The sequence below is a fragment of the Triturus cristatus genome, chromosome 9 (assembly GCF_964204655.1).
Source record: "Triturus cristatus chromosome 9, aTriCri1.1, whole genome shotgun sequence".
Classification (NCBI taxonomy): Eukaryota; Metazoa; Chordata; class Amphibia; order Caudata; family Salamandridae; genus Triturus; species Triturus cristatus.
In genome coordinates, this window is record NC_140592.1 from 307,133,493 (window position 1) to 307,142,916 (window position 9,424).

Consider the following 9,424-nt stretch of genomic DNA (forward strand, 5'->3'; position numbering starts at 1 on the left):
CGAAATTGTACAAACACATCTCTATAGTCAAGCAACTATAAACATATGTAATCAATCTCATGTATCCCCCGCCCCCACAAGAGCCAAACACAGAGTGCTTGGGAGCTTCATGTAATATTTTTTTTAAATGTCAATTTTTGTGTAGCGCTTGCTGTCAGCGTTTTGCTGCTTTATGGCGCTTCACATGACGGGGGCCGTATTAAGAATAAGATGCATTCAGTGCAGACGCAGGTGGGGTCTCTGCATTTTTCTCTCCAGAAATTGCACTGTCTACAGAGCATACATTAATTTGGAAAATGTTGCCATAATACACAATCTGGAGTGCACAGCTTGGAGGGCAAAGCAGAAATTGCTTCACTGCGTTCGCGAGGTGTGCCCTGTACATCCTGATCCAGCTCTGAGATTTTCAGAATTAATGTGTGTACCATGTACGGATCTGATTGACTTAACACTTCGGTTAGATCACCGGCTTAAAGAAAGGTGAGGAGACAACAAAAAGAAAGAGAAAGGGGTTGGTTTCAGCGACCGAAGCTACAGTGGAGAAAAAAGGAACAACCAACCGGAACCAATGGAAATAGGCACGGTGAGAGCCTCATTGACGCTCAGCGAACGAGACCATCGCCGGAAGCAAGGGTTGTGTTTATACTGCGGAAAAAAGGGGCACTTCCTCAGAGAATGCCCAGTAAAACCCAAGTATGGTAGGGGAAGAGTAGGACAAACCACAGCTCTAACCACAGAAAAGGAAGAGGGAAACGGCAAAGCTTGAAGAAGAAAGAAGGGAAGTCTTCAGGCGAATACGCCATCCCTTCAGTGGATGCATACGATTTCGATACCACCAAACACTTTTTTATATCACTGGCAATCAGGGTTAACCACGAAACTCAACACCTGATGGCAATGGTGGATTCTGGAGCCACCGGGTGTTTTATGGATATAAAAGAAGCACAACGACTGCAAGTGCAAATGGTTCCCCGGTCCACTCCGGAGAAGGTGTATGCGGTGGATGGACAAGAGCTGGAAACCGGTCCCATCACACATAACACGCTGGATTACGGTATCATTCACGAGGATTGCCATAGAGAAACCCTATCGTTCAGCATCATACACGCTCCACAATACGGTGTTATCCTAGGCCTACCGTGGCTCCAAAAGCACAATCCCACAATCATGTGGGCCCAAAAGACAGTGAGGTTCGAGTCTGAGTACTGTAAACTACATTGTAATGCACCACAGCTCAGGCCATCGAGGATCTTAGCCATTAGCCACCATGTAGCCACTGCAGCTGAAAAAGACGTTGCGCTTCCTTTCTGCTATGTGCCCTATGCCGATGTATTTAGCGACATCCAGGCCGAAAGGTTACCACCACACAGAGAATACGACTGTCGGATAGATTTGGTTCCCGGAGCGGCTATACCCTGTGGGAGAATTTATGCCCTTACCCTACCTCAAACAACTTATCTGCGGGAATATTTGGACAAATACATCGAGCTGGGGTTTATTAGACCTTCGAGATCACCAGCGGCATCTCCCCTCTTTTTCATTCCCAAGGCCAATGGAGATTTGAGATGTTGCATTGACTACAGAGCATTGAATGAGATTACCATCAAGAATCGGTATCCTCTCCCCCTGATTCCTGTGTTGTTGGAACAAGTGAGAGCAGCCGGCATCTACACTAAACTGGATTTACGGGGTGCATATCACATAGTTCGCATCAAAGCAGGAGATGAATGGAAGACCGCATTTAAAACCAGATACGGCCTTTACGAATACCTAGTAATGCCTTTCGGGCTATGTAACGCCCCAGCGGCATTTCAATTCTTTCTCAATGAGGTCCTGAGACGGTATTTGGATATTTTTGTAGTCGTCCATATAGACGATATTTTAATCTACTCCGACAACGAAGGAGAACATGTCGGTCACGTACGTTTGGTCTTGCAAGCCCTGCGGAAACATCAGTTGTCCTGCAAGATTACAAAGTGTGAATTTCACGTCACAACGGTGGAATTCCTGGGGGTGATGCTTACCCCATCAGGACAAGTTATGGCGGAAAGGAAGGTGAAAGCCATTCTCGACTGGCCTCGTCCACACAACGTCAAAGAAATACAGAGGCTGTTGGGGTTTGCGAACTTCTATGCCGGTTTATCAGGAGTTTCTCAGAAATAGTCACGCCATTGACGAAGTTAACTCGTAAAAAGACCCCGTTCTTATGGACCCAGGATACCCAAACCTCCTTCGACCTTCTCAAGAATGCTTTTGTCTCGGCCCCCATCCTTACCCATGCCAATCCAGAGCTACCTTTCGTAGTGGAAGCGGATGCCTCAGAATCAGCGATAGGAGCGGTGCTTTCACAACAACAAGAATCCACGGGATGCCTACATCCAATTGCCTTTATGTCTCGGAAACTCAACGCAGCGGAACAGAATTACACAATAGCAGAGAAGGAGCTATTAGCCATCCGAGACGCCTTCCTGGAATGGAGACATTGGTTAATGGGAGCAGTCCATAAAATCACGTTTTTTTCTGACCATCATAATCTCCAGTTTATGAAGGCAGCACGCCATTTTACCCCACGCCAACTCAGGTGGATGCTATTCTTCGCGGAATACCATTTTATGGTTACTTACCGTCATGGAACCCAGAACAAGAAGGCAGACGCTCTGACTAGAAAGGAAGTCGTTCTCCCTGAGGTGAAGGCAAGCGAGGATTCCATCATCGAACCTGCCAAAGTAATATGCGCCTTACAAACCGAAGGATTTCTACGAGACACCCGAATTGGGATACAAAACTTCACGTGGAGACGCTGGCTCCAATCACATCCAGAATGGCGAGTGAGACAAGGGCTTCCCATGAAAGGACAACAATTATTGCTTCCTACTCTCAAGCTACGTCGGGCTGCGTTTGTATGGTGTCACGAGCTACCATGTGCTGGTCATCCAGGAGGCGCCAAAACGCTGGAGAAGATGTTGCGTCAGTTTTGGTGGCCAATAATCTGTCCAGACGTATTGAGGTGGGTCCAAGAATGCGACAGGTGTGTTCAAGCAAAGACAGATCACCAGGCCACGCAAGGATTATTACAAATCATGCCAACGCCGTCAGTCCCCTGGGAAAGGATTTCGGTTGACTTCATAGTGGGTTTACCAAGAGATCAAGGGAATACAGCGATAATTGTGGTGGTGGACTATTTAACAAAGATGGGCCATTTCATAGCTTGTAAACAAGCCCCTACTGCCAGTCAGCTGGCAAAACTGCTGTTAATCCACGTTGTTCGTCTCCATGGCCTTCCCAAAGATATTGTTTCGGACCGAGGGGCCCAGTTCACTGCTGGATTTTGGAAGACATGGTGTTCGGAGTTACAAATGGCCACTTCCATCTCTACTAGTTTCCATCCGCAAACAGACGGACAAACCGAAAGACTCAACCAGACGTTGAAACAATAGCTAAGGTGCTATGTCAAAGCTAACACTGATGAGTGGGTGGAATGGTTATGAGCAGCGGAAGTAGCATACAACAGCGCCAAACATTCCTCCACGCTATACACTCCATTCTTTAGCACCTATGGTTTCCACCTTAGATTTACACCACTGATACTTCCGAGTTCTAATACACACATCCCTGAAGTACACACAAGACTGCAGCATATGCGCAAAATACTCGTGGCCATACATGGTAATCTAATCAAGGCCAAGGAAAGATACAAAACACAGGCGGATAAAAGGCGTAGACCAGGTCCGACATATGTCAAGGGGGACTGGGTCTGGTTATCCACGAAACATATCAGATTTAGAAGGTATAGCGTGTTTAATCCGAAATACATAGGCCCTTATCAGGTAGAGAAACATGTTAATCCTGTGGCCGTGCGGCTTAAGATACCTCCCCATATGCGCATTTATCCCGTCTTTCATGTTTCCCTCCTGAAACCCGCTCGGGGTAGGACACGGTCCCGCCCTGCGCCTGTGGTAGTGCAAGGGGATCTGGAGAATGTGGTTCAGAGTATCTTAGACTCCAAGAGAGTGGGTAAGAAGGTGTGGTATTTGGTTGCCTGGAAGGCTTACGGCCCTGAAGAGAACTCATGGGAACCGAGGGAGGCAGTGCATGCTCCCAAGTTGGTTGCCAGGTTTCATCGTCTGCACCCAGAAAGACCCTCTTGCAGCTCACGCTCCCGGTAAAAGGGGGGTGTGCTGTCAGGAACTTGCCTTTCCGAGATCGCGCTCGCTGCCGATGGTTGAGCGGGCGAGACGCGGAAAGGAAAAGACTACAAATCCCGATAGGCAACGCGATCACGTTGCGCGTCTGACGGCGGCGGACCGGAAGCAGGAAATAAAAGCCCTGCAGCCCGGACCGCGGTGCCGATTATTCGACTTCACCCGCGAGGAAGCTGGACGCTTCGCTTTGCATCACCGTTGGCGGTAAGTGTGTCAGTGACACAACCTAAGACCGCATCCTTAGAGTCTCAAGGGCATACATATTGCCAAACTTCTGTGACTCCCCTGTTGGAGGTGAGAGCATCACCGTGCAGGGGAGCGACCGCGCACATAGTGGCGCTTGGGCAGCTATCTTGACCCCGTTGGAGAAACCGATCCCGGTTTCATGCGGGGTGAAGACGCGCCCGCGAGTGGTATGAGTAGCAACCTTGAATCGATGGATGAGTGTAACATTATCTCTCTGGGCATCCCAAGGCAGCGAATATTATATTCTTTTGGTTCCATGACATTGTACAGGCCAGTATAACCAGTGTTCTATCGTGACTGAGACAGGACGAGGTATCAGTTGTATAGCATCATCCTATTGGGAATGAGATACCCCCAAGGTATAAGGAATGTGATACTTAACGTTTTCCAGCTATTTCTACACCTAAGACCTGGTCAGACCTGCATTTTCTTAGCACTGCAGTGGTAGTAGTCTATGTTTCTTCTCGCTTCCTTTCTGGTGTATGTGTGTGCTTCTCTTTTGTAGTCACACAGGACGTTCGCAAAAACAAAAACTTCAGAGAGCCAGATAAGCAAGGCCCGCTGCCCCTGCACCTCCTCTTTAAGTGATGGTCCGTTCATCTTTTTCTTTACAGGTAAGAAAGGGTGTAGTGAGAGGGGGTAGTAAATAGATTAAGGGAGTAAAGGGGAATACTAAGTGCTCATTGTGTTTATTGTCTCTCGCCCACAGGTCTCCCTCCCCGCAGTCCCCACCCTTTCCTTCCCCCGCTCAATTGCCCCAAAAGTCTGTGTATGTTTACATGGCCAGACTTGGGTCGATGCAGAGGTGGGCCCCCATAGAGCATCGACACAGCCCTGAGGATTCGGACCCGGCAAGCCTGACACAACCAATAGGCAATAATGTTAAAATAAATACATTTCTTTTACTTCTTAAAAATAGAGATGCATTTAATTACAATTTAAAAATATATAAATAAGAAAATAACTAATAAGTATTTTATTATAACATTTTAAAAACCTTTTTAAATTTAAAAATAAATTAATCTAATTAGAACATGTATTATTTTGAATGAATTCTAAACATTAATTGTTACTACATAGTTATAAAAGTGAAACCCTAAGGACCCCATTATGAGTACGGTGGTCCTTAGTACCAGCGCTGGCGTTCCGACCGCCCGATTACAAGGTTGGCAGTCGGACCGCCACAAGCCTAACGCAAGACTGCCGCCACCTCCAGGATCCTCGATCCCAACGGGGTGAGGAAAGCAGTGATCAATGGCGGCGGGGCTGATCATGGCCTGCCTTTCCGCCAACCTGTTTATGGCAGGGACCCCCACCATGAAAAGATCAGAAAGGGAGGGCATGGAGCTCAGGCAGGACTCCAGGGTGAATTTGCCAAAGGGGGGCTGTGCTTCAGGGCACATGTTGTGCCCCCCTCTGCTTCAACTGTCGTGAGTGTACTGTGTGCCATGCACAATTTATTTGACACCTGAATACTACTGGATGGATTTTCACAAAGCCAAAAAATGATCACGAGTTGACTCAAGATGCTTAACTTCATCAACGTTTTTTGCTAATGAACAAGTTATCCATCGGAATTAGGCTTTTAGGCTTTAGACCGCTCCAGAAAATCTTTTCCCAGGACAAAATATTTTCTGCACTATCCAGTGGAGCCATGCAGACTCATCCATGACTACACCTCCATACATGAAGATACCAGAGTAGATTCCGAGCAAACTGCTGTGTTGATGTCAGTTGCTGATATGTTTTCCACACATCACCAAGGCATTCAGAGAAGAATCGAGGTAGCAAGAACACTAGGAAATACAGCTGGGAGACGGGACGCACCTCTCCAGGCGAATCAACACCTTTAAAGGACTGAAGCAAGGATGCGTCCTAGCCCCTACTTTGTTTAATCTCTTCTTGGCAGACCTACCAGGGGAACTGGACAGCATTAAATCGCATGCCCCACGGTTGGGGGACATCACACTGTCCAACCTCCTCTATGCCGATGACCTGGTTTTAATAAGCCGAACTCCAATCGGCCTTCAGCAACTTCTAAACACTACCAACACATTTTCACAGCGAAATGGACTAAAAATCAACCTAAAGAAAACAAAAACTATTGCTGTGAATTACAAGAAGGCCAGGAAAAACTGCTGGTACCTGGACGGACATAAACTGGACCATGTAGCGTGCTACAAATACCTGGGAGTCCTAGTAGACAGCAGAGGCTCATACAAACCGCAATTGGAGACGTTACAACGAAAAGGCATCATGAGCTGTCTTGCGATGATCCCCCTGAAGAAAATATTGCCAGACTATACGCTTGACCCGCTTCTACAAGTACTGAGAGCTCGCCTTCAACCGATGCTAACATACGGGAGCGAATCAACTCTCGGAAAAGATGCTCTTACCCTTGATAGAGTGATCAGCAAAACTTACAGATCCATCTTTCGGCTACCCAATTATGTATCTCCTGCGCAAATCCGTTTGGAATTCGGGGTTCAAAAACAGACAGTGGAGAGAAGGGGCAGCTTCATAAAATGCTGGCATAAGATTAGAAATGCAGAGCAAGGCACTTTAAACGTCCACCTTTGGATTGAACTGCAGCGACGAGAACGATCATACGCAAGGAAGTATCTGATGGAATCGTTAGAAGTACTCGAACTGTCTGACCTCTGGAATACCCCAGTAGATCACAAAAGTTTTAAAAAACTAGCAACAAAGGTTACAAAAATAACATCGCTACTAGAGGACAAGGAAACTCTAGCAAAAAGGGCACATGGATGGACAGTCCTAAACGACTATAAAACATTAAAACCTCAAGCATATATGGACCACGGATTCAAACAGACGACTAAAGAGAAATTTTTAAAACTGCGACTCGGTATACTACCAATTCTCCCTCACCTGGCTCCATGGAAAAGGAATCAGGAAGACAAAACTTGTCGTCTCTGCAGTACAGGACCTGAAGGTCTAATCCATATAATATGTATCTGCCCAATCTTAATGGACCAAAGGAGATCCTTATTACGTGCAATATTGAAACAAAAGGGTGTTAGAACCTGTAGACACACAGTCAAAGTATGTTTCAACCCGCGGGAGACCCAATTAAACTGCAGACTTACAAAATACTTTGACGTAGTGGCGGAGAGAATTAAGGAGACACAAAACAAGGAACCTGAGTAACAGACAGATAGTGCCTCTGAGCATAAACTTATGGGCCACAGCTCTAACGAACAATAATAAAAATATAAACTATTAACATGAACTTCATAATTTTAACTCCTGGTAATTAATTTTTACTTTTGATATGTATCTCTTTTAAAGCTGTGTAAATTGTAAGTTTTAATTAGCTGTGCAATAAATTTACTTTACTACCAAAGGGGGGATGTGCTTCAGGGCACATGTTGTGCCCCCTCTGCTTCAATTGTCGTGAGTGCACTGTGTGCCATGCAAAATTTATTGGTGTGTTGATGTCAGTTGCTGATATGTTTTCCACACATCACCAATGCATTCAGAGAAGAATCGAGGTAGCAAGAAAACCAGCAAATACAGCAAATGAGATTGCACACTTCAGTAAATTATTAATCACTGCACTGCACTAACTGATTGGAGAAGAGCGAGGGTGGTGAGGATCCTGCAGCAAGATTAGTCATCTGCCAGAAATATTGTTACTGAAATAAGTAACATTTTCTTCTGATGTTTAAATCAGCTACAGATTAATTGCCTAATAAATGAATCCTAAAGCAATACTTTCCCATGGGATGTACAACGGAACAAAACATGATTTTACCACGCATGCCTTCACCATGCAGTCTTTACAACACGTATACTGTTACCACGCATGTCTTAACCACGCATACCTTTACCATGAACATACATAGGATTACATTAAAATCACCGTTACCATGCATGCATTTACCATGCATAACTTTACCACGCAAACCTTTACCACGCTTTATGTAAATGGTAAAAATTACAGTTAAGGGCCAGATTATGACTTTGGCGGTCGAACCGCCTGGCCACCACAGCAGCAGTTCTGAAAATGCCACTGAGCCGGTGGCATCCTGCCTGCCATTTTAGGAGTGTCCCGCTGAACTGGCGGTTCAACTGTAGAGGAGTCAAGCAGGATTACACTGCTGACTGCTGGACACAACCAGAATGTAATTCTAGCCAGTCAGGGGTATGTGTACATTTTATTAATATCATACATTTTGTGATCGTGCTAACCCGACCCGAAGGTATTGGAGCACTTTGTATGTGCACCAGTGACATACCCTAAGTGCACAATCACCCTTGGTTAATATTTTCAGCAATTTACATGTGTTTCCGCCGACTTGTGCATGGCGGTGTTTCTGCCAGGAAAAGGACGGCGGAAAGGCATGTCATAATTTAGATGGCTTGACCGCCTCTGTCTCTTCTGCCGCTGCCTCTCCCGCCACTGCAGTAGTGGCAAATGTCAGCGGTGGTGGCGGTCATGGGGTGGTCTTCTTGCTGTATTCGTAATCTGGTATTTGGACTTCCAGGGAGGCTGGTGGTTAGACGGCCAAACAGCAACAGCAGCTTCTTAACCGCCAATGTCATAATTATATATTTACCCAAATGTATTAAAATATACAGAAAAATATTTTTACAAACAGAAAACATCTCAACATTCCGCAAATAAAAGTAATATATTTTCCATTCCTACACAATGTGTAACTCTGTCCCCAACCAAGATGGCAGACGAAGTCTCTGAGGAAGGTTAAATACATATGAAAAAAAAAACTACAAAATAATTATACTTTTAGTCACGTATTTGTCCACCAAAAAGCACATATTACAACAATTATTTTGCTGAAAATAGCTAAACTTTACAAAAAATATAAAGACCGGCATCCACAATTTTGCAGTCAGTGGTACACTGCCTTCTAAAGTGACAACACCCATGGGAGAAAGCAGGACAACTACAGAGACACTATTCGAAACAGTGCCATCTAGCTGTCATAGGG